Here is a 26,354-nt window from a genome sequence, read left to right as displayed (position 1 = left end):
TTCTAAATTTGATAAAGAAAACTATAATTACAGCCAATCTTACCTGATGCTCTAAACAAAATAGTTACAATATGCAATGAGGATATCTTTGTCCTATTTATGACCTGTAAAATGGCTTAGAAATTATAGTTTAACTGGATGCTTTGATATGATTAAATATATATTTACCTGACTACCTAAGGTATCCATGACAAAAATAAAAATGTAAGCTAGTGGGGTTTTGTTTGTTTGTTTTAGTTTCCCTAAGAATTATTCACATCTGCAGTCAAATGTAGATTTTTCCAAGTAATGTCTATTAGACAGAAAAAAAGAATAAAGGATAAACTATACCTTTTTCTGAAAAGGGCTTCTATAATTTTAAATAGATGCAATAGGACTTACCTGGCGGTCCAGTGGTTAAGACTCCACACTGCCACTGTAGGGGGCATGGGTTCGATCCCTGGTCAGGGAACTAAGAATCCACATGCCACACTACGTGGCAAAAAAAAAAAAGATGCAATATTTAGGGGAATCATATAAGTCTATAGCAAAAAGAGACTTGGAAAAACTAGAAAACAAAATGCAGCTCTTCATCCTATTTCAAATATAAACAGAATTAAGATCTTCTACTTAGGTTTTTTCACTTTTCATTATCTTTAGTAGCTTTAAATTCTTCTCTAAATTTTTTTTTATGGTGCAAATCTCTCTTCCCATGATTTGAGCCCAATTCTCATTTTCCACCTTCAACAGAGGTAGAACTATTGGTGGGGACTATAATATGTGATAACCTCCAATAGAATAGTAATTACCAGCTCATGAACAAATGTTTTGTACTGTTAAGGATGGCTTATAAATATGTTGTTTCTATTGAAACTGTATGCTGGTGAAGGCTCTGGTCTGTTATTCTGATTACAGCCTGAGGTATAGTTCCTTCTCAGGGTCATTTGTACCTAATGACAAAGAACTCTCTTTCTTGTCACCTCTCACTATCCCTTTATCCAATGAGAGCAGGTGGGTGGTGGGACGGGGGTAATAGTGGTGTATTTCTCGCTCACATGAATGTCTATAGGCAGTCATACATAACTGCCTCTTAGATCCCATTGTCCAGAACTGAATTACCTGGCCATAACCAGCTGCAAGGGAGGGTAAGAAATGCAGCCTTGATTTGGGGCAGCCATGTACGCAGATAAATACCAGGGGCTTTATTAATGGAGAATAAGTGGAAAATGGATTTGAGGGAACAACTAACAGTCTCTTCCACACTCTGCACCACACATTTTAACTTTGTATTAATAATCAAATGAGTTGTGCCTAGTTTCTGCCATAGGAATTTCCTTAATATCGGTTGGACCCTCAACCAAACTAACATTATTCATAGTTTTCAAGATACTCAAATGTACTTCTGCAGAGAAAATATAAATTGGAATCAAGGACAATACAGAAGAAAAAACTCTCTAATCATCATGCTACCTAGAATTTACAATGAGATAAGCTTATTGCATATTTTAGAAGTGAAGAAAATAATTACATAGATTTCGCTCTAGGGAAATCTCTTATAAAAATTGATTTATTTTATGTATTAAGGGCTTGGCTCTGATCTTTTTTTCTAGTGACTTGCTGCAGTTCTTAAAATAATATTAATTGTTACATTAAAGGGACAGGACTCAGCCACAAAACTTAGCTTTGTTTGGGAATTCTAAAACACGGCCAGTTTATTGTCATGCCAGAACATTTCAAGGTGCTTCACAAAAGATGTACAATTACTTATGAACTGTAATGCAATCTGTGGTCCCAAGATAAGGATTGAAAACAGAAGGAAACAAGTGAGTCATTACAATTATTGGCTTCTATTTTTGATAAGATTATAAAAGAATTGCCTGCTTTCAGTCTTAGCTGCTTCCTATGTGAATACGCACGAAGAATGTAGGTGTGGCATATAAAACAGAAGAAGCTATTTTCATAACATCTTGCACATACTTTTAAACTGAGTTAATTGAATGCTATCTAATCTTCAAAAAATTATATTACATTAAAAATTAAAAGAAAAATAAATAAAAATTAAAAGAAAAAAGCAGATAGCTCTTCCTATCTTTGCTAAAATAAGGTTTGGATTTGGTGTCCTCCGAATTCCTGCCTACTTGCATTCTACATAGTATTATTAACATTATCTGTATTAAATCTTTCAATATTTAAATGTTTTTCTTTTTCCTTTTTGGCCAGGACTATTGGATATACAATCACTAACACTTCTAGGTTTCTGGGCTTTATGTAGGAGCTGGGGGAAAACTGGATAAGAAAGAATTTTTTTTCTTCAAAACTATATGATTTTCTGACTTACTATAGCCTCAAGCAGAGTCACTCTCTGATCCCCATCTTTCTGATGGGTTCACAGTTTCATCACTGCCATTTTGACCTTCCTGGACTTTGTATACTTTTGGCTTAACTCTTTGTGTCTTTAATAAACATGCACAGAAACCTGAAGGAAGGCCTTGAAAAGATGACTAATTGTCAGAATGGTAAACACAAATCTGGAATTTCCAGTGAGGATGCCCTGTGATGAGTTTAATTTAATTTCAAACTAGGGAACTCTAGCAGCACCTAGCAGATATACCTGACAATGAGGGTTATAGAAATCACAAGTTCTATGCTAATGAATTTTTATCCTCAGCATTCAACACTTTTTCTTTAGTGGTAATAACAGTATCAATAGCTAGTGTTTATCAAGCATATACTAGGTATGGACAGTGTTGTATATATAGTATGCATTCTCTAATTAAATTCTTCTTCTAATAATTTATAAGGTAGGAATCATTCTCTTTCCAGTCTAACTTTTAAGGTAACTGGACCACAAAGAGGTCAAGAATTTGCCCAAGGTCACACAGTTATGATATAGCAGATGGGAGATACCTACCCAGGCAGTCTAACTCTAGAACCCATCCTCTTGATCTCCACACTAACCCGTCTTCCTCCTTTGTTCATGACGTAAGTCATACTTTCAAAAAGACATTTCTCTTAAAAACAAAATTGAAGATGTCTTGGAACAATCTATGTTTTGTGGCTCCTTTAGATAACATTTGGGTTGTTGCTTCCTGATCTGATAACTACTGTCTATTCTCCTTCCATCCATATGGCTATAATGGGAACACCAATTGACTCTGTCTTCTAGACCAAAATTTACTGATCCATGTGTGAACACCTGACTCAAGATAAGCCCCTGAGATCTTTTCCAGGATATATAGCGTTGGTTGAGGTTCCAGTTATAGCCTGGTTGTCTTCTTGAATAGTGAACACATAAATGAGGAAGCTGGTAGCAACGGTCATTTTCTACCACACGGACCAGGTAAAGGAAAAAAACTGGTGTGCAAATGAAAAATAAAGCAAACCTTCACAGAAAAGCAGAGCTGACTTCCTGGGTTTACTGTAGTGGGTAGATTGCAAACCTGATTCCAATTCTTCACTCCCCTTCCTATACGTCCCTCCCTTCACAATATGACTTTACAGCTTTTCCCATCAACAGGCAGAGCTTAGTATCTCATCTCTTGAATCTGGGCTGGCCCTGTGACTTGGTGAAAGTCAGAGAGTGCCAGTTTCAAGCATAGATTACAAAAAGCCTTGCATGTTTACCCTTTTTCTCTTTGATCCATCCACTCCCTGAGAACATGCTTGGCTCACTTGCTGGAAGGATAAGGAGCACGACTATAGTGCCCTAACCAAGGTCATTTTAAGAAGCCAGTCCCTAAAGGATACACAAGCTGACCAAAGAGACATGAAGAAACCCAGATGAGATCATGCAAGCCCAGTCTACCCAACCAACCCACAGACTCATGAAAAATAATAAATGATTATTATTATAAACCACTAAGTTTTTTACTGTTATTATACACCACTGAGTCTTTGTTTGCTGTACAGCATTCGCTAACTGATAGTTACCTACAGTGCTTCCACCCGTGGTTTTGGAGGCCTAGACACTTCCCAGCACTGAGGTTCTATGGCTCACACTTACAATAAATTTTCCAATTTGTCTTGTTTCCTCACTTGAGTTTCTGTCATTTACAACCCAAAGAATTTTAACTAACTAGGGTTTGATGGGATCTGAGACTAGCAGGGACAACATCTTACTCTTACCCAGGGTCCCACGAGAGGTAACCAGATCTTGTGATAGGATGCCTCAAGGATACTAGGTAGGGGAGATACAGGGTTTGTTAATCAGTATCTAGTCAAGAAAACAAAACCCAAGTCAGATATTCCAGTTAGAGGAAATTTAATCCAATTGCTTATAAAAGTACTAAAAGAGAGAAAACAGGGAAGGAAGGAGATGGAGGATGACAAGCAAGAAGGATGATACCCAAAGACTAGAAACTGCCAGTGTTCCTAGGCTGTGGTTCACAAGCCTGTACCTGCCACTCTGCTGATAGTGAGTTCTGGATGTGTTTGTAAGGTGCCACCCCAACTGCGGATGGAACTTTGGCAACCCTGTCACTGTAGTCATTACCATCATTGCTGCCCGAGATACTGTCAGAAACTGGAAGCCACAGAATGATTATCTTTTCCTTACTTCCTGACTTCCAGCACCCTGCTAGTGCCTCCTATTAGCAGCCCCAATCAGAAGCCTGCTGGCAAGGGACCCTGGGAAATGTAACTTGCAGACTTTCAGCTCTCTAGAATATTAAAAGAGGAAAGAATACCAGCAGGAACAGAGCGGAAAGCAAACAGACAAATGACTGGTATAGGAGAGGTAGCAATACATTTTAAGAGGATTATCTTGGAGGGTTGTTAAAGGATCCTCATGGTCACACTAAGGGTAAAAGAAGCTGAGGTACCGCCACACAAGGCCTTGCAGAACTGGACAAGCAACATGTTCACACTGCTTAGTGTCGAAGACCAGGGGTTTACTCCTAGATGGGTGGGCTGCACAATGTCCCTGGGACTCTGGCAGAATCCTATAGCAGGGGAAAAGAAGTCTGAAAAAAAGATCGACATTGAATTTTCCCTCAACACAGTAAAAGAGAAATCAAGATTCAATTTTATTTGGGAAAGAAAAGAATGTGACATTTCTTACAACCAGAACATTCAAGCCAAAGTCGTACACACTCTAGAATGGTGGAGTTCCAAGAGACATCAGCATTCCATAACAGGATGGATAAGGAAACTGAATGACATGCTCAAGGATCGCACAGTTGTTACAGGGCAAGGCGCACTGACTCCTGAGCTAATCTTTCCACTGGATCACGCTGCTGCCACCATTACACAACAGTGAGCTAGAAATAGATGTACCATGAGATCCACGGTGAAGGCTTCAATGTATTTGTGGCCAGGTTTCTACTTTTGTTTTGTTGGTTGTGATATTGGCAGTATTTTTTCTAAATTATATAACTAATATATGACTATATTCTCATTGCAACCATTTGAAAGTATACATATGCCTAAAGCATGAATATGAAACCCCCTTTGCCACTCACACACATAGTTAAGACCCTCCTCAGAGGAACTGGCGTAGGAGCTGAGATTACTAATCAAGGAAAAAGGACCTTGAACTCATATCTGTACTGAAACCTGGCCAACTGAAACCTGGATGGAGATGAAAACCTTACAAAACTGTCAATACAGTGAGCTGCTTTTTATGGTTTGTTTGTTTTGCAGTATTGAATCTACTTTTAGGGCAGATTGCTTCTTTGATCTGATAATCCTGACTAGGCCATTTAGTTATGCAAGTATTAAGCTGATCCCTCATTCGAATAGAAGGTGTTTGAGTTGGTGAGTCCCCCAGCCTTGAATGTTTTAGAGGTTCACATAGGAGGCTGCCTACATGGGGAAGCTAAGTGTTCTTAGCTTACATGCATAAGTGCTAACTGTGTGACAGGTATTATTGTTTGAGAGAACTGTTTTGTTTTATATATTTGGTTTGAGATCTCACTCTCCTAAAAAATGTCACTTGTTCTTACAGATAAGGATAAATATGTGTATCTGTTTGTAGTCTTGCTGACAGGAAATTTAGAGCTGAGCTCTGAGAAGCTGAAAGAGCTGTTTTCTCCAGAGTCATGGACATGTCAATGCTGCTTTGAGGTCCATGAGATAGTTGGCAGCCTTCTAAGCACTGTGAGATGGAAGGTTCCTTCAAACGGGCAGGGTGATGGTGAGGTTCCTTCAGGGCCGTTTTAGTCAGTGGACATGGACTCAGGGGAGCCAGAGCAGGGAGGAAAGATGGCGGTGTATACCTCCTGGAGATCACGACAGACTGACTGCACAACAATTAGAAATAATGTGAGTATTAGATATTAATGCAAGCCCAGTTTTCAATTTCAGACTGTCAAAGCTTGCAATATACCAGTTAAAATTTATATAAATATATGCTCCCCAAAATTTGTTTTTTGAAAGAATACACAGCAAACCAGCACAGACTATCTCTGGATAATAGGATTAAGGGTGCTTATGAATTCTTTTTTGTACTTTTGCTTTTGAGTATTTTCTATTTTCAGCAGAGTACATGTACGAGTTGCATAATTTTTTCTAAATAACTAAAAATTATTCCAGAGGAGGGAAACAAAAGACTATATGCTACATTTCAGTTAAGATCAACACTTACTCTGTTTTATGCTTGTGTGACAGCTTTTGAAGAGCACGTGAAAACATCTTTTACTTTTTGAAATATCATTAGTTAATACGATTTCCATTCATTAAGACCAGATTATCTGGAGCAACAGCATTTGCGTGTGTGCTGATAATTTGGTAAACATAGTCTTTTATAGTCACTTGGGACTTGGTCTGTTTATCTGTTCTTTGGGGGAAATAATAGAGCTGTGATTGGAGGACTTATCCTGGTAAACAGGTCTTCAGGTCACTGAGGTTACTTGGTTGGTCCTGTTTGCTATACATTTAACACCCCTCTAAGTCTCCAGAATTCTGCAGAGCAGTCACAGGAAGAATAAATAAGACATCTGTTCTTCAAGTTTGCTCTGGTAGAAGATCATGGAGTCTTAAAGATGGACCTTCTTATTTAAGTACATATAGAGTGGCCAAATATCTTTGATTGCTCAATTTTAGATATTGTCAGGCCATTTGTCTTGAAAAATCAGTTTAAAAGTAGGGGTCTTTGGGGAATTCCCTGGCAGTCCAGTGGTTAGGACTCTGAGCTTCCACTGCAGGGGGCACGGGTTTAATCCCTGGTTGGGGAAGTAAGATCCTGCAAGCCACGTGGCCAAAAAAAAATAGGGGACTTTATACTTTAAATGAGTGAATTGGATGATATGTAAAATATATCTCAATAAGCTGTTTTACAAGAGGAGGCTAGGGCTTCCCTGGTGGTGCAGTGGTTAAGAATTCACCTGTCAATGCAGGGGACACAGGTTCGATCCCTGGTCCAGGATACCACATGCCACGGAGCAACTAAGCCTGTTCACCACAACTACTAAGCCTGTGCTCTAGAGCCTATGAGCCACAACTACTGGGCCCACGTGCCACAACTACTGAAGCCCACGCACCTAGAGCCCATGCTCCGCAACCAGAGAAGCCACTGCAATGAGAAGCCCACAACAAAGAGTAGCCCTCGCTAGCCACAGCTAGAGAGGGCCCGCGCGCAGCAACAAAGACCCAATGCAGCCAAAAATGAATAAATAAAATAAATAAATTTATAAATAAATAAAAGAGGAGGCTAGAACACAGGGTGACGTATTGGAAAACTTTAAAAAACACAATACACTGAACTCAATAATTATTTGCTGAATAAATTAATAAATGAATAATAGCCTAAAAAGAGAGAAACATTTAATCAACCTATTTTTTAAAATAAGTATAATATGTATAATTCAGAATTTAGATCATTGGTAAAAATGTAAGAAACCCAAGCCCTAAACTTTGGACTATTGGAAGAAAGTCTCCACATACAAACCATAAAATTACAATTAATTTGTAGCATTATAGTGAGTACCAAGAAAAAAGTAGAAGGGAATCAGATCTAGAGATGTAAATATAAATCAAGTTGTGAGGGCAGTTTTTAAGATCTGAGAATGGTGTATGTGTTAGCCAGCCTACAAGATGATCCCCAGTGATTCCCACTTCCTGGTATTCACATAATCCCCCGCCCCCAAGCCCCTTAATGTTAGAGTTGTTCTACATGACCAGTAGCATAGGGCAGAAGTGATGGTTTGTCACTTCCAAGGCTAAGTCATAAAAGACAGTGTAGCTTCTATGTCCCCCTCCCTACCAACTCTCTCAGGTAATTTGCTCTGGAGGAAATGAGCTGCTGTGTCATGAGCCCTACGGAGAGGACCTTGTAGTGAGGAAATGAGGCCTCCTGCTAATGGCCACACGAGTGAGCTTACAAGCAGATCCCCCAGTTAAGGCAAGCCTTCAGATGACTGCAGCCCCAGCTGACAGCTTAACTGCAACTTCACGAGGGACCCTGAGCGACAACCGCCTGGCTAAGCTCCTCCTGGATTCCTGAGTGTCAGAAACTGTGTTGGATAATAAGTGCTTGTTGTTTTAAATAAACTAAATTTGGGGGTAATTTATTACTCAGCAATAGGTAAATAAAGTAAAGAATAAGAGAACTGAGAAACATGTAGAAATCCCAGACTTATATAACATTATAGCCTTTTCTAGATAACATAGAACTGGTGAAATTCTGTTCACCTTGTGCCTTCTATCCTATTATTTCCTTCTTCTCCAAAAGATTTCAACATGCTTGACTGGAAGATTTCACTCTCCTGTGGAAATGTTTTTCTAATTGCATAATGAAAGTCTGTAGAAAATTTAGATTTACTTTAAGTTGGTCATGGTTTTTCTTTATAAATATTAATGTTCTATTCTTAAATACTAGATGTACTTTTCTTACAATAACCATAAAATTCATTATGTAAGAAACATTATTTTATATTTAGGTCTAAAAGAGAAGAGTTGACAAATTTTAAGATTGTTTTTCCATCATAGAATTTTCTTTTTTTTTTTCTAATTTTTTTAAATTGAAGTATAGTTGATTTACAATGTTGTGTTAATTTCAGGTATACGGCAAAGTGATTCAGTTATACCTGTACATATATGTAGTTACACATATATATGTAGGTTATTAGAAGATACTGAATATAGTTCCCTGTGCTATATAGTAGGTGCTTGATGTTTATCTTTTTTATATATAGTAGTGTGTATCTGTTAATCCCAAACTAGAATTTTCTTATTCTTATTATGATTTTGACAATAGATAATTTTTCATTTGAGTCAAACTAGATTGTAGAGGATGGTATCTCCTTTGTAGAAGTATAAGCTGAAAAATATGTAAAGGTGTTGCTGTCCACTGTCGGATAAAATGAATTCAGTCTTGGAAAAAGCTATTCTTATTAAAGAAAGAAAAAAAGAATTTACTTTCTTTTGCTGGTTTAACAATGCCAATTTATTACAATGAATATCTCAAAATAAAAATGTGTGTGATGAGTGACAGAATTTATAGATCATCTCCCCAGTCCCTCTTTTCCTCCCTACCATTTATATGGCTATTGGGTGACTCTTGGCAATCAAGTTCACCAAACAACACCCTTTGGCCCAAGTTGATTGTGCCAACGTGAACATCTGCTAATCCTGGAAATCTGGAATTGTGAATGGGGTGGGGAGATGAGAAAGGATTGGGATCGATTTAGTTTTTCTCAGGATGGCTGAATCTGTGACATATAAACTTGGCTGCTGTCTGTGGCCATGTAACATGAAGCAGCGGAAGACTGTTGGCTGAGAGAGAGGTAATGAATCAGAAGTACAGAGACGAGTATACATAGGAGTCGAGAGAATATTTCCAGCTCCATCCTCGTCCTTAGGTTCCTCAAAATACCCCTGGTGTTCGTCTAATATATTCCTCTTTTTTGTTAACTCAGGTGGGTTTCTGTTACTTGAAAATAAAAGTTCTAATACAGAAATAATGCGGTATATTCTAAGGATTAATTAAGGAAATCAGGAAAGATTTAACTACACAGCTGTTGATCACAGCATTGAAAACACTAAACACAGCAGAAACTAACACAACATTGTAATCAACTATACCCCAATAAAAGTTTTAAAAAAAGAAAAAGAGACCAGATTTGTGGTTATCAGAGGCAGGGTGTGGGGGGATAATTGGTTGAAGGTAGTCAAATTCCAGTTATAAAATAAATAAGTACTAGGGATGTAATGTACAAGATGGTAAATATAATTAATGCTGCTGTATGTTACATATGAAAGTTGTTAAAAGAGTAAATCTGAAGACTTCTCATCACAAGGAAAAAAAGATTTTCCTATTTCATTAATGTTGTATCTATATGAGATGATGGATGTTCACTAAACTTTCCGTGATAATCATTTCATGGTGTATGTAAGTCAAATCATTATGCTGTACACCTTAAACTTATACAGTGCTACATGTCAATTATGTCCCAATAAAACTGGAAGAAATTTTTTTAAAAAAACACTAAACATTTAACAGAAACAGATTAGTACCTCTATAATGTACCCAATATAAATCATGTTGTAGGGTAATATTAGGATAAGATTATGTGTTTATGATACATGCTAATGAAAAAAGTAAGTTTGGGAAGGTTATATCATATTTAATCACATTTTTGTTTATATAGACATACGAGAAATTATGACATTGTATAAACTAAAATGTCAGTAGTGGTTCTCTCTGGTAGAATTGCAAAATTTGTATTTCCCCTCCTTTTTAAAAATCTCATTATCAAAAAGGAATTTGCGGGCTTCCCTGGTGGCGCAGCGGTTGAGAGTCCGCCTGCCGAAGCAGGGGACACGGGTTCGTGCCCCGGTCCGGGAAGATCCCACATGCCGCGGAGCGGCTGGGCCCGTGAGCCATGGCCGCTGAGCCTGCGCGTCCGGAGCCTGTGCTCCGCAACGGGAGTAGGCCACAACAGTGAGAGGCCCGCGTACCGCAAGAAACAAAAACAAAAAACAAAAACAAAAAAAAGGAATTTGCATTTCTTGTGCATTGAGAACAAAGCAAGTTTTACACCAAAAGAAGAATTAAAATAACATGTGGAATGTTTGTCAGTCCACAAGTTAAGCAAAACTAAAAGCTGTAAAAGTTTAAAAAGAGTGAGAGCTCAGCAGTAGTCTAATATCAATTGAAATAATACCATGGTCATAAGAATGTGAAACAAGAAAAACAAAAACAAAAAACCTCCTGCAAGTGCATTACAGTTTGATTGTCATAGTTATATTGTATAGATAAGCAAGAGGTTTATCACAACTAATTGGATAAACAATATGTGGTTTGTAAGGCTCACTTATTCTCTGTGGGCAACTAGCCACTGTCTGTAATCTCACTCATTCAATAACTATTTAATTCAAAGTATAAGTCCAACAGATAATAAACATACCCTGGAGGGATGAAGTGTGCTAAAATCTAAGCACACAGTGATATACTGTCATTTATATTTAAAGCAGATGGTTGAAAATCACCAAAAAGAAAACATTCAATGGAAAAGTAGAAAATGATCAGATTGCATATTGAAAATATTTTTGCAGAAACAGATTAACTAAACCATGATTCATTCAAATATAAAACATCAAAGTCAAACTCTCTCTCTAAATACCTGCATGGCATCTCACCCTTTCTAACCTGTTTTATATCAGAGAACTTTAATCGCAAGATGCAGCTGGCAGTATTTCAGAAATGCTGTTCAACAGTGCAAAAGCCTTTCTTTGGAAACCAGGATTAGCTTACTGCAAATATGGGTATGTAAAAGTAGGCACTGAGTTATGCAATATTTATGCAAGTGGAATTCTTCCAATATTTTCTGGAAGAGAGGTACTTTTCAATAATGGTCTAATGTAGACCAACATCTTAGAGAAAGTGCTTATGAGTATGCTTTTTTTTTTTTTTTAAATGAGTGTTCTTAAGAATAAAAAGGCAAGAAAGTGTGAGAGCAAGATAAATCTCAATTTTTAAGTAACTAATGACTAATTTCAATAAAGTTTATTTAGAAATAAAATAAGCTCAGGATATATTTTATATGTAAGTTCTCTCCACTACCTTTTATCCATTTATTAAGTTCTGAAAAAAAAATTGCTCAGATTTACAAGCTTCTAACCTCTCTCCTTCAGTTCACAATAGCAAGCTTGTGTGTCAGGAACGAACTATCTCCACCTACATCATGTGTGCAGTAAGCCCTCTCCATCACTGTCTCCATCTCTTCACTGTGTATTACCTATTTTCATCTTGAGCCTCTTCAGTCTGATCCCTGATCTGATGGTAGAATTGAACTATATGTCCCCTCCCACCATTATACATAGCCCTAAACTCCTATTTTCCTATGTTTCTTTTTTTTTTTTTTTGCGGTACGCGGGCCTCTCACTGTTGTGGCCTCTCCCGTTGTGGAGCACAGGCTCCGGATGCGCAGGCTCAGCGGCCATGGCTCACGGGCCCAGCCGCTCCGCGGCATGTAGGATCTTCCCGGATGGGGGCACAAACCTGTGTCCCCTGCATCGGCAGGCGGACTCTCAACCACTGAGCCACCAGGGAAGCCCCTATGTTTCTATTTTTTATTAGTTTTTTCTTTTTCCTCTTGACTTCTGAAATCTGATCATTATCTGAAATTCAGTCTATAGCCATTGGTTATCTCTTCAAAAGTCTTCTTTTAGAGAACTTATTCACTCTCAAGTTTTCAACTCTCAATTTGAGTCCTAAATCCTAGTCCCAACTGCCCGCTGGGTATTACCATTAAATTATGACCTCATCTAGAATAGAACTCATCATCTCGCTCTCTAAGGTCACTATTCTCATTCTTCATTATTTTATTACTGAGTTCTAACAATTCTTTCGTAGAGTCTCTGAAATCCAACTCTCGATTTCAGTTTACAATTACCTTTCTTAGGCCATGGCCTTATCATCACATTGATTTCTCCCTGCCTGGTGTCTGACATTGGGTCTCTCAAAAGAAAAGCTAAGATAGGCTTGCATATTGGCAGTTTATGTGGGCAGTGATCCCAAGAAGCATGATTAAGAGGCTGAGGGAGTGGGACAAAGAAGGAGGGAGAGCCAGTCCAAAGATGCCTTATTGAATTGGCCCCCACTGTGAGTAACTGATGCCAGGTCTCACCAGGATCTTCTAGTGAGCCTTATGATATGCATCTCTGGAAATCCACTGGGAGATGAAAGGAGGAAATATTTATTTATAAGATCCTGTCCCCCATTGATTAAAGATGGCTCTGCGGGCAATAACTCCCCTGTACTTCCTGATTGTACATGCATGAGACTATGCATTTCTACTGGCCTTCGAGAAGCTCTAGGCAGGAAGTAGTAGGTAACTGGCAGGAGTTTACTTGAGTTTTGTCCAGTTATAGGTCTTTTGTCCAAGACCTATAAGATGTGGCACAGAGGGAAATGAGTGGCTTATAAAAGGCATATGATGTATCTTATTATTTAATTTGCCGTGTGTATGTCTCTTGTCTCTTCAACAGGACTCTAAATGTCTCGGTGGCATATACCCGATCAGTAGAGAATTTTACCAACAAATACTACTGCTACTTCCAGGCTCTTCCACCAGCAAAAGCACCCCCTGCCACACACACACACACACACAGTTTTTAAAGTTTGTATTTCGAATTGGTTTTTTCATGATATCACTGTGCTCCTATTATCTGCTTTCCTTAAGACCATAGAACATCTATGTAGGAAGTCTGGCTAATTTAGCAACATAGCCACTGGCTAAAGAAATATACCAAGGGAGTGGGCTGTCTAAAGTTAGAATGCTGGACTTATTATCCTTCACATTCCAGCCAACTAGCCTAGTAACTTAAGTAACTAACCTAGTAACTTAAGGTTAGTTTTCATCACATTTTCTTATTTTTACATCCTACAGCTTAGACAGATATTTTTTGCATTCTTTAATCTAGTCCATCAAGATGGGTTGGAAGACTTTAGCTGTTATAATGATCTCAAACTATGTTTATGTCCTACATAAATAGAGTTTATTTCTAAAATGTTCTAAAAATGAAAAGTGAGAAGACAAATTCACCTTTTCATCCTCTGGGTACAATATAACATCCATAGAATTTATCAAGCCCTTTACTTACTTGTCAGTGGTTTTCAAATGTTGAAGACAAGTTAGCAGAATACCTCTCCTAGAGGAAGTCTGAGGAGTTCTTCTGACCTGAAATAAATGTCCTTAATGTTTTTAAGGGAGAAAAATTCAAGAATTTGAAAAATGTATTCATTCACTTAACAAATATTCATCGAGGTTGTTGTGAAAAAGCACTACAGTAGTCCCCCCTTATCCACTTTTGCTTCTCACAGTTTCAGTTACCTGCAGGCAACTGTGGTCCAAAAATATTAAATGGAAAATTCCAGAAATATATAATGTATACATTTTAAATTGTGCGCCGTTCAGCGTAGCATGATGAAATCTCGTGCCATCCTTCTCCGTTGTGCCTGGGATGTGAACCACCCTTTTTCTGTACATCCCACCCATTAGTCATTTGGTAGCCCTCTGGGTAGTAGTATTGTGTCCTAGTAACCCTTATTTTACTTAATAATGACCCCAAAGAGCAAGACAATGCTGACAATTCAGATATTCTCTTACTGTGCCTAATTTAGAAATTAAACTTTATCATAGGTACAGGAAAAAACCTAGTAGTATAGGTGGGGTGCAGCACTACCTGTGGTTTCAGGCATCCACTGGGGACGTATGGGCCATACCTGCCATGGATAAGGGGGACTGCTTCACTTCAAAACCTAGTTTTAATCACTTCAAAACCTAGTGTTTATTGTTCTACTTATAAAAAATTAACTATACTCTCTGCAAAATAAATAAACAAACAAAAAACTTAGAAACATAAAAGCATCTGTAATCACACCACTCAAAGAGAAACACTGTTAATCTCTTATGGATGTCTAGTGCTTCTGTGGTGGAGTCCTCTTGAAAATGCTTTCATAGGAACAAATAGAAGGTTAAAAAAATTCAAGAATCTCTATTCCAGTAGACTCCATGTTTTCCCATCATCAGGATTATGTTTTACTCTCCATGGTATCTACCCCAAGGGCTGACACATATTATGGGTTAATAAAAACATTTGGGGGGGCAGTTCCTGAGTCTCATTAAAAACTAAACCAAAAAAAAAATACATTAATAAGTCCAGTTCCCCAGAGTGTCCGCTGTTAAGTGAGACATTTAGAAGGTTTAGTCACATTAACTCCTTCTGATCATAAAGGGACATTCACCAACTGTAAATAGAGTTTCCATAGGTTCACCACAAGATGATAAGTTTTGGTGTTTATTAGGAGTGGAATTTGGTGGCACAGGCAAGAAAAATCTATACTTACCTGGTTGTTGAAAATCAGGAGTGTGGTATCATTTGAAGCACATATGGTGATGGTGTCAAGTTCTCAACACTCTTTCATATCACTTCAATCAGAGGAGTAAGACAAAGACTGATTTATCGTATCAGTGACTCATTTTCACATATGATAAAAGGTGACTGTATTGGGGGGATCTTCAAGATGGCAGAGGAGTAAGACGTGGAGATCACCTTACTCCCTACAAATACATCAAAAATACATCTACATGTAGAATAACTCCTACAGAATACCTACTGAACCCTGGCAGACTTCAGACCTCCTAAAAGATGCCTGAGGGAGACCTACACACAGAGGTGGGGCCAAAACCAAAGCTGAACCCCAGGAGCTATGTGAACAAAGAAGAGAAAGGGAAATTTCTTCATGCAGCCTCAGGAGCAGTGGATTAAATCCCCACAATCAAACTGATATATCCCGCATCTGTGGAATACCTGAATAGACAATGAATCATCCCAAAATTGAGGTAGTGGACTTTGGGAGCAACTGTAGACTTGGCGTTTGCTGTCTGCGACTGATTTCTTTCTGATTTTTATGTTTATCTTAGTTTTGTTTTTAATGCTTGTTATCATTGGTGGCTTTGTTTATTGGTTTGGTTGCTCTCTTCTTTTTTTAAATTATTTATTTTAAAATTATTTTTTTCTTTCTTTTTTCTCCCTTTTCTTCTGAGCCTTGTGGCTGACAGGGTCTTGATGCTCCAGCCTGGTGTCAGGCCTGGGCCTCTGAGGTGGGAGAGCCAAGCTCAGGACATTGGACAACCAAAGTCCTCCCAGTCCCATGTAATATCAATCGGCGAGAGCTCTCCCAGAGATCTCCATCTCAATGCTACAACCCAGCTCCACCCAACGGCCAACAAGCTCCAGTGCTGGATGCCCCGTGCCAAACAACTAACAAGACAGGAACACAACCACACCCATTAGCAGAGAGGCTGCCTAAAATCATACTAAGTTCACAGATACCCCAAAACACATCATCAGACGTGGCCCTGCCCACCAGAAAGACAAGATCCAGCTCCACCCACAAGAACAGAGGCACCAGTCCCCACCACCAGGAAGTCTACACAACCCACTGAACCTACTTCATCCATTGGGGGCAGATACCAAAAACAATGGGAACTACGAACCTGCAGCCTGCAAAATGGAGACCCCAGGGGCTTCCCTGGTGGTGCAGTGGTTGAGAGTCCGCCTGCCGATGCAGGGGACGCGGGTTCATGCCCCTGTCCAGGAGGATCCCAAATACTGTGGAGTGGCTAGGCCCATGATCCATGGCAGCTGAGCCTGTGCGTCCAGAGCCTGTGCTCTGCAACCAGAGAGGCCACAACAGTGAGAGGCCTGTGTACCGCAAAAAAAAAAAAAAAAGGAGACCCCAGACACAGTAGGTTAAACAAAATGAGAAGACAGAAAAATATAGAGAAGATAAAGGAGCAAGGTAAAATCCCACCATACCCAAACAAATGAAGAGGAAATAGACAGTCTACCTGAAAAAGAATTCAGAGTAATGATAGTAAAGATGATCCAAAATCTTGGACATAGAATGGAGAAAATACAAGAAACATTTAACAAGGACCTAGAAGAACTAAAGAGCAAACAAACAATGATGAACAGCACAATAAATGAAATTTAAAATTCTCTAGAAGGAATCAATAGCAGAATAACTGAGGCAGAAGAACAGATAAGACAGACAAAACACTCTTTAAAATAAAGACTATTACAAGAGACAAAGAAGGACACTACATAATGATCAAGGGATCAATCCAAGAAGGAGATATGACAATTGTAAATACTTATGCACCCAACACAGGAGCACCTCACTACATAAGGCAAATACTAACAGCCATAAAGGGGAAATTGACAGTAGAACAATAATAGTAGGGGACTTTAACAACCCACTTTCACCAAAGGACAGATCATCTAAAATGAAAATAAATAAGGAAACAAAGGCTTTAAATGACAACTTAGACCAAATGGGCTTAATTGATATTTATAGGTCTTTCCATTCAAAAACAACAGAAAACACTTTCTTCTCAAGTGCTCATGGAACATTCTCAAGGATAGATCATATCTTGGGGCACAAATCAAGCCTCGGTAAATTTAAGAAAATTGAAATCTTATCATGTATCTTTTCCGAACACAATGCTATGGGACTAGATATCAGTTACAAGAAAAAAATGTAAAACAAAATGAACACATGGAGGGTAAACAATATGCTACTAAATAAACCAAGAGATCACTGAAGAAATCAGAGAAGAAATTTAAAAATTCCTAGAAACAAATGACAATGAAAAGACGACGCAAAACCTATGGGATGCAGCAAAAGCAGTTCTAAGAGGGAAGTTTATAGCAATACAATCCTACCTCAAGAAACAAGAAACATCTCAAATAAACAACCTAAACTTACACCTAAAGCAATTAGAGAAAGAAGAACAAAAAAACCCCAAAGTTAGCAGAAGGAAAGAAATCATAAAGATCAGATCAGAAGTAAATGAAAAAGAAATTAAGGAATCAATAGCAAAGATCAATAAAACTAAAAGCTGGTTCTTTGAGAAGATAAACAAAATTGATAAACCATTAGCCAGACTGATCAGGAAAAAAAGGGAGAAGACTCAAATCAATAGAATTAGAAATGAAAAAGGAGAAGTAACAACTGACAATGCAGAAATACAAAGTTTCATGAGAGAGTACTATGAGCAACTGTATGCCAATAAAATGGATAACTTGGAAGAAATGGACAAATTCTTAGAGAAGCACAACTTTCTGAGACTGAACCAGGAAGAAATAGAAAATATGAACAGACCACTCACAAGCACTGAAATTAAAACCATGATTAAAAATTTTCCAATAAACAAAAGCCCAGGACCAGATGGCTTCACAGTCAAATTCCGTCAAATATTTAGAGAAGAGCTAACGCCTATCCTTCTCAAACTCTTCCAAAATATAGCAGAGGGAGGAACACTCCCAAACTCATTCTATGAGGCCACCATCACCCTGATACCAAAACCAGACAAAGATGTCACAAAAAAAGAACACTACAGGCCAGTATCACTGATAAGCATAGATGCAAAAATCCTCAACAAAATACTAGCAAACAGAATCCAACAACACATTGAAAGGATCATACACGATGATCAAGTGGGTTTTATCCCAGGAATGCAAGGATTCTTCAATATACGCAAATCTATCAATGTGATACACCATATTAACAAATTGAAGGAGAAAAACCATATGATCATCTCAATAGATGCAGAAAAATCTTTCAATAAAATTCAACACCTATTTATGATAAAAACTCTCCAGAAAGTAGGCATAGAGGGAAGTTACCTCAACATAATAAAGGCCATATATGACAAACCCACAGCCAACATCGTCCTCAATGGTGAAAAACTGAAACCATTTCCTCTAAGATCAGGAACAAGGCAAGGCTGCCGACTCTCACCACTCTTATTCAACATAGTTTTGGAAGTTTTAGCCACAGCAATCAGAGAAGAAAAAGAAATAAAAGGAATCCAAATCGGAAAAGAAGAAGTAAAGCTGTCACTGTTTGCAGATGACATGATACAATACATACAGAATCCTAAAGATGCTACCAGAAAACTATTAGAGCTAATCAATGAATTTGGTAAAGTAGCATGATAAAAAATTAATGCACAGAAATCTCTTGCTTTGCTATATACAATAATGATGAAAAATCTGAAAGAGAAATTAAGGAAACACTCTCACTTACCACTGCAACAAAAAGAATAAAATACCTAGGAATAAACCTGCCTAAGGTGACAAAAAACCTGTATGCACAAAACTATAAGACACTGATGAAAGAAATTAAAGACAAGACAAACAGATGGAGAGATATACCATGTTCTTGGATTGGAAGAATCAACATGGTGAAAAAGACTATACTACCCAAAGCAATCTACAGATTCAATGCAATCCCTATCAAACTACCAATGGCATTTTTCACAGAACTAGAACGAAAAATTTCACAATTTGTATGGAAACACAAAAGACCATGAATAGCCAAAAACTCTTGATAAAGAAAAAGGGATCTGGAGAAATCAGGCTCCCAGACTTCAGAATATACTACAAAGCTACAGGAACCAAGACAGTATGGTACTGGCACAAAAACAGAAATATAGATCAGTGGAACAGGATAGAAAGCCCAGAGATAAACCCACGCAAATATAGTCACCTTATGTTTGATAAAGGAGGCAAGGGTATACAATGGAGAAAAGACAGCCTCTTCAATAAGTTGTACTGGGAAAACTGGACAGCCACATGTAAAAGAATGAAATTAGAACACTGCCTAACACCATACACAAAAATAACTCAAAATGGATTAAAGAACTAAATATATGGCCAGACAATATAAAACTCTTAGAGGAAAACATAGGCAGAACACTCTATGACATAAATCACAGCAAGATCCTTTTTGACCCATCTCCAAGAAAAATGGAAATAAAAACAAAAATAAACAAATGAGATGAAACAATGAAACTTAATGAATGAAACCTAATTAATTAATGAAACCTAATGAAACTCAAAGCTTTTGCACAGCAAAGGAAACCATAAACAAGACCAAAAGACAACCCTCAGAATGGGAGAAAATATTTGCAAATGAAGCAACAGGCAAAGGATTAATCTCTGAAATATACAAGCAGCTCATGCAGCTCAATATCAAAAAAACAAACAACCCAATCCAAAAATGGGCAGAAGACCTAAATAGACATTTCTCCAAAGAAGATATACAGATTGTCAACAAACACATGAAAGGATGCTCAACATCATTAATCATTACAGAAATGCAGCTCAAAACTACAATGAGGTATCACCTCACACCAGTCAGAATGGCCATCATCAAAATATCTACAAACAATAAATGCTGGAGAGGGTGTGGAGAAAAGGGAACCCTATTGCACTGTTTGTGGGAATGTAAGTTGATACAGCCACTATGGAGAACAGTATGGAGGTTCCTTAAAAAACTAAAAATAGAACTACCATATGACCCAGCAATCCCACCACTGGGCATATACCCTGAGAAAACCATAATTCATAAAGGGTCATGTACCACAATGTTCATTGCAGCATTATTTACAATAGCCAGGACATGGAAGCAGCCTAAGTATTCATCGACAGATGAACGGATAAAGAAGATGTGGCACATATATACAATGGAATATTACTCAGCCATAAAAAGAAATGAAATTGAGTTACTTGTAGTGAGGGTGATGGACCTAGAGTCTGTCATACAGAGTGAAGTAAGTCAGAAGGAGAAAAACAAATACCATATGCTAACACATATACAGAATCTAAGAAAAAAAAAAAAAAAGAATTGGTTCTGATGAACCTGGGAGCAGGATAGGTATAAAGACTCAGACATAGAGAATGGACTTGTGGACACGGGGAGGGGAAAGGGTAAGCTGGGACGAAGTGACAGAATAGCATTGACATATATACACTACCAAATGTAAAACAGATAGCTAGTGAGGAGCAGCTGCATAGCACAGGGAGATCAGCTCGGTGCTTTGTGACCACCTATAGGGGTGGGATAGGGAGGGTGGGAGGGAGACTCAAGAGGGAATTTACATGGGGATATATGTTTGCATATAGCTGATTCACTTTGTTATACAGCAGAAACTACCACAACATTTTAAAGCAATTATACTCCAATAAAGATGTTTAAAAAAGGTGATTATATTAGTAAAATTATCATTTTAATATTTGTGCCAGAAGATTGAAATCAAGCCCATTATTTTCCTTTTGTTTGGGAATTACATAGTACTTTCCTTCAGAAAAATTTGTTTTCCAGCAGTTATTCGTATTATGGATATGAACAATTAGCCTTTTTTAATATGGAATATTTTCCCTTCTACACTAGTATTCAAAGGAAGATTCTGATACATCTTTGGAGAAGAGAACCCATCTTTGTACCCTCAGGACATAAAACAAATATTTCCAATCTTCTTCAAAGAATGGAGATGAGTCCCATGTTTGTAAAACCAAGTTCTTTTTTTCCCTTAAGGAAATGAAACCAGCTTTTGTTTTTTGACAATAACTTTTGCTATAGTTTTACTATGCAGTCAAGCTTTTTATGAAAGGAAAGTGTAGATCCTTTGAGTTGAGAGGTTAAAAAAAAAGTAATAGGTCTGACACAGGAGGCCTGGGGGCGATGGATGATTGTACCATTAGAATCAGTTATGTATGACTAGTTGATGCCTGTGATAACAGAATTCAACCTTGGTCCTAAGTCCCTAGCACTGGTTTGTTTAGCTGAATTTCTTCCTCGGTCCTGGTTCTCATTCTGCTCCAATACCGCAAGAGTAATGAGAATCCTGTCCAGCCCGTGTGAGGCTCCTTTACTGGGGCTTGATATCAGCCTCTTCCATTGAATGGCAGGTCAGTAAGGAGGACCATTATTTAGGGACAGGCCATGCAGGTGTTACTTCTGGTTTGTCTTCCAAGGCCAGCTAACTGCTTTACCTAGAATCCATGTTGAACAGTTTTTTTCATCAAACCGTCTGTACCAAGATGGCAGATCATCGGTCATTTAGAAGTCAGGCCTCTTCCTCACCTCTCCACCTTGTGAAAAATCAGCTTTATCCCAGTCGGTTCTGAGAGGGCCAAGTTGTTCAGTTAAGAGGACAGGTTTTCAGACTATCCATCTGTTAGCTAGAGAAAATAATATGCTATGGGATGAATGGTCAATAGCATAATATGAGAAACTAAGAATAATCAGTGTCTTTAAGATCCCATCAAGAAGGAAAAATATATGCAAAATAGCTTCAATCACTAGTTTGTAGCAGTTTTCAATAAGGCACCTCTGTTTTAAGTTATGTATCTCAAAATGTGACAAATGCCGCTTTTTCAAAATAAGGCTTAAAATTCTGAAGTATGGAGTTTGAATTATCAAGTCATATGAATGGTATAGTAAAGGAAAATTCAGGCTAATTGACTGAAAAAGCCCTCAATTACCTTGGCAATGTAGAAAAATTAGTGTGTCCTATCCCGATTTACCCAAGTAATTATGGTTATAGACCTGAACTATTGCCTTTTTATTGTAAATAATGTTCTGATTTGAGTTGGCAGTCTTTTAAGTGACGTTTTAGGGGTCAGCTTCTTTCTTAGGAGACAGAAAACTTAAGAAAGAGGTCTTTTAGAAGACCTTGCTTTGTAATAGTTGCTAGTAAACGAGGAATAAATTCCACAACCAGAGAGACTGAGTCTGAAGTTGAGTCTATGCTGACATTTCATAGATAAAATTCTAATTTTCTAGTGTAAAAAGACATAATCAAATGCAAACATAACTGGTTTTAAAAGAAGTTAAAGATTTATTTTATTGAAAATATTAAAATTGTTTGTTTCTAATCAAATTTCCCAAGGCTGCCAAACTAGCTCTCTCTTACTCATTTTGTCAGGCTGTTGTAAACGGATCTTGACCTTATTTTATTCAAGTCTACTGTAGAATCACTGAGGGGTTCTTAGCTCTAGAATTCACTCCCCCTGGTGGTCCAACAAATTGTAAACTTACTAGCCTTCAGGGAATGGCATTAAATATTTTCATCTTGGCAACTTTGAATGCAAAATGATATAATGCTTTCATGTCAAATGACCAACTATAGTTTTTTTAAATGCATTTTCATAAACAAAATACAGTATATGTTTTTAGAAACTAGTAAATAATTCTATTAATATAGTTATACCAATTGTTTAATATCATAATAATAAATAAAAGTTTTATTGACAAACAAAATAGCAATTACCAATTTAAAGTAGTCAGTTAATAAGCCTGTTTATACTCCATTGCATTTGTGTAGAGAGCACCTAACATATTTTTATATTGATAATGCTTTCCCAGGCAAAGTAAACCAAATATTTATCTGGTGAGTTGAGGCAGCAGAAGAGAACATTGGCAATTTATGTGTTCAAGCCAATTTGAAGAGAAGTTACATACCTCCTGCAAGTAATATAACCTAATATCCAAATCTTCTGACCTATCCTAAACTTACTAGGATTTTGCTCACTCCAGCTCCTGAGACCTTCTATGAAAGTCTATAACATTATCAAATGGCAAAAAAGATGACATCTATTAATAAGATGTATTTTTCCCAGTAACTCATAGGGTGCTATAAATGCTAAGCATTTATAAAACAACTGATGACATGAGAGGGTTACCAAAGCAAAGATAACATTTTTCTGTTTCTCCTTTGAGGGCCAAAAAGCCGAATAAAATGAAGAAGATATAGGTAAAAAACAATAAAAACCCTCAAAAAACCCCACCTTGAGTGACAACCCAGAACATCCATGGGAAGCCAGGTAGAAGGTAGAAAAGGTAGGAACAGATCTTAGCAGATATTAATTTTCTTGAGTCACCCAAATTATTTAGGACAACTGCAATTAATTCTAAGGCAAGTTTAACAATCAAGAAGAAATTGATTTGGAAAAGTTAGGTTGAGAGTTTAATTGCATATGAGCAAAAAGGGATGAATCAGTAATTGAATAACTATATAAGAAGTGCTGATCCAGGAATTAAGCAAACTGGCTGAGATCTATTAAACGGTTCAATCTTCCCATAATTTCTCATCTGCTACTGGTGTCAAGGCAGAAAGAGTAATTTTCAAATATCGATAGTAACCGCAAACATATTTGGAGTGCTGTGCTAAGAGCTTCACCAGATTAACCTCAGTTATTCTCACAGCCTCCTGTTGAGACCTACTCAGACCCCCAGAGTTGGTAAGAAGATAATTTTAAACTAAAGACAGTTGAGGGTTTTTTTGAATTTTATTTTATTTATTTTTTTATACAGCAGGTTCTTATTAGTTATCAATTTTATACATATTAGTGTATAAGACAGTCAATATTTAACAGATGCAGAAAGAAGTCTTTTCAGAGCTTCTCTTACCAAAATAAAGGCAGAAATTTCTGGGAGTGAGGATGTCATGAATTCCCTCTCTAGGGGAGCTTTACTGGCCAGAAAGAAGATGGAGAAGACCACCGGCACCTGCATCAACAAACATTATCACAATCTTTCTTACTTCCCATTTGTTCCCCTAAAAACGCATTTGTTCCTCCCATAGAAGCCTTTTCTCCCCCTGCCCATTCCTATTAACTGTTTGGAGAGTCTCATTTTACCTTGTGCTCCCACGTAAATAGTTGATTAAAAGCTGTCTTTTCTCTTGTCTTTTCTCTTTGTCAGCTTAATTCACACATCCTCAATTATTGAACCCAAGAGGGTAGAAGAAAGGTTTTCCTCTGACAAATCCTGCAATGTAAGTAATTTCATCTTCATTGTAGACATGAGGAAACTTAAGACTCATAGAAATTAGGAAACTTGCCCGAGTTCACTGAACCAGAGGAATCAAGATCTAAATACAAGGCTATATTGCTCCAGAGTATATATGCTAGTTATCAATTCATTTAATTATTCATATTGGGTCTAAAGGTTCTACCATCCCAAGTGCTTAAACACAATTCTTCCAAGACCCTACCACTGATGTCTTCATTCTGAATGTATTGGTATTTACCAGGAGGGACATTATTCAGATGACTGCAAGGTTTACCCAAATTTGGGGGTAAAAACAAAGTAAACAAAGCATTTAACTTTATTTTACTTCCTTCACAAACTGGTTTCTAAGGTTGGTATGTTTAATTCACTGGAAGAAATTCTTTACATACAATTGGAAAACTGACTCAAGGTGAAAGAATCTAGCATGAGTAAGACTGCATTGGTCATATGTTACAAAGAGGAAATTGAGCAGACAATACACAGGACCTAGAGCAGTCAGAGACCAATGTCTCTGAAGCCCTAGACATGCCCCAACTTTGCAAAGGTGAAGAAGCTGCCCTAGAACATCCATTACTAACAGCCATAAAGGAAGGCAGCTAGCCAGGTCACAGAGAATTAACTGCAGCTCAGAGGATGAAGATTAAAGGAGAAGTAATCTGGAGATGGGGGTCAAAGGGAAGTAGGATAGAGGTGCAATGGCAGAAAGAAACTTCTTGTGATGGACACAGAAAAACAAGTAGCCTGCAAAGCACTGGAGTAGGTAGCACCACAGAGCTAACTGTGTTACAAGAACCTGGAATAAATATTACTACCTTCCTCCAGTGGAAACAATTGGGGTGAACATGGAGAGATTTCCAGGATATTTTTGAGAAAAAAATCAAATAACAAAACAATATGTACAATATGACACTATTTTTGTTTTTAAAAATCCATAAAGCATCCAAAGAAGACATACAGATGGCCAGTAGGCACATGAAAAGATGCTCAAAATCACTAATTATTAGATAATTGCAAATTAAAACTACAATGAGGTACCACCTCACACCAGTCAGAATGGCCATTATTAAAAAGTCTACAAATAACAAATGCTGGAGAGAGTGTGGAGAAAGGGGAACCCGCCTACACTGTTGGTGGGAATGTAAGTTGGTGCAGCCACTATGGAAAACAGTATGGAGCTTCCTCAGAAAACTAAAAATAGAATAATCATATGCTCCAGCAATCCCACTCCTGGGCATATATGCAGAGAAAACTCTAATTTGAAATGATACATGCACCCCTATGTTCATACCAGCGCAATTCACAATAGCCACAACATGGAAGCAAATTAAGTGTCCATCAACAGATGAATGGATAAAGAAGATGTGGTACAGATATACAATGGAATACTACTCAGCCATTAAAAGGAATGAAATAATGTCATTTGCAGCAACATAGATGCAACTAGAGATTATCATACTAGGTGAGGTAAGTCAGAAAGAGAAAGACAAGTGCCACATGATATACTGACATGTGGAATCTAAAATATGGCACAAATGAACCTATCTACAAGATAGAAACAGACTCACAGACATAGAGATCAGACTTATGGTTCCTAAGGGGAAGGGGGAAAGGGAGAGGGATGGACTGACTGGGAGTTTGGGTTGGTAGATGCAAACTATTACACTTAGAATGGATAAACAATAAGGTCCTACTGTATAGCACAGGGAACCGTATCCAGTCTCCTGGGATAAACCATAATGGAAAAGAATATAAAAAAACCAATGTGTGTATATATATATATATA

The 26,354-nt window shown here is 37.7% G+C and overlaps 1 protein-coding gene across 1 annotated transcript in view; it reads left to right on the top strand.

Moving 5' to 3' along the window:
- SLC12A2 (solute carrier family 12 member 2) overlaps positions 1–26,354 on the top strand; it is a 157,242-nt gene that overhangs the window by 5,948 nt on the left and 124,940 nt on the right. The window lies entirely within an intron of this gene.

Source organism: Neophocaena asiaeorientalis, unplaced genomic scaffold (genome assembly GCF_003031525.2).
Source record: "Neophocaena asiaeorientalis asiaeorientalis breed wild unplaced genomic scaffold, Neophocaena_asiaeorientalis_V1.1 scaffold149, whole genome shotgun sequence".
Taxonomy (NCBI): Eukaryota; Metazoa; Chordata; class Mammalia; order Artiodactyla; family Phocoenidae; genus Neophocaena; species Neophocaena asiaeorientalis.
Note: the sequence above shows the minus strand (reverse complement) of the source record. Positions and strands in the feature narration are given on the sequence as shown.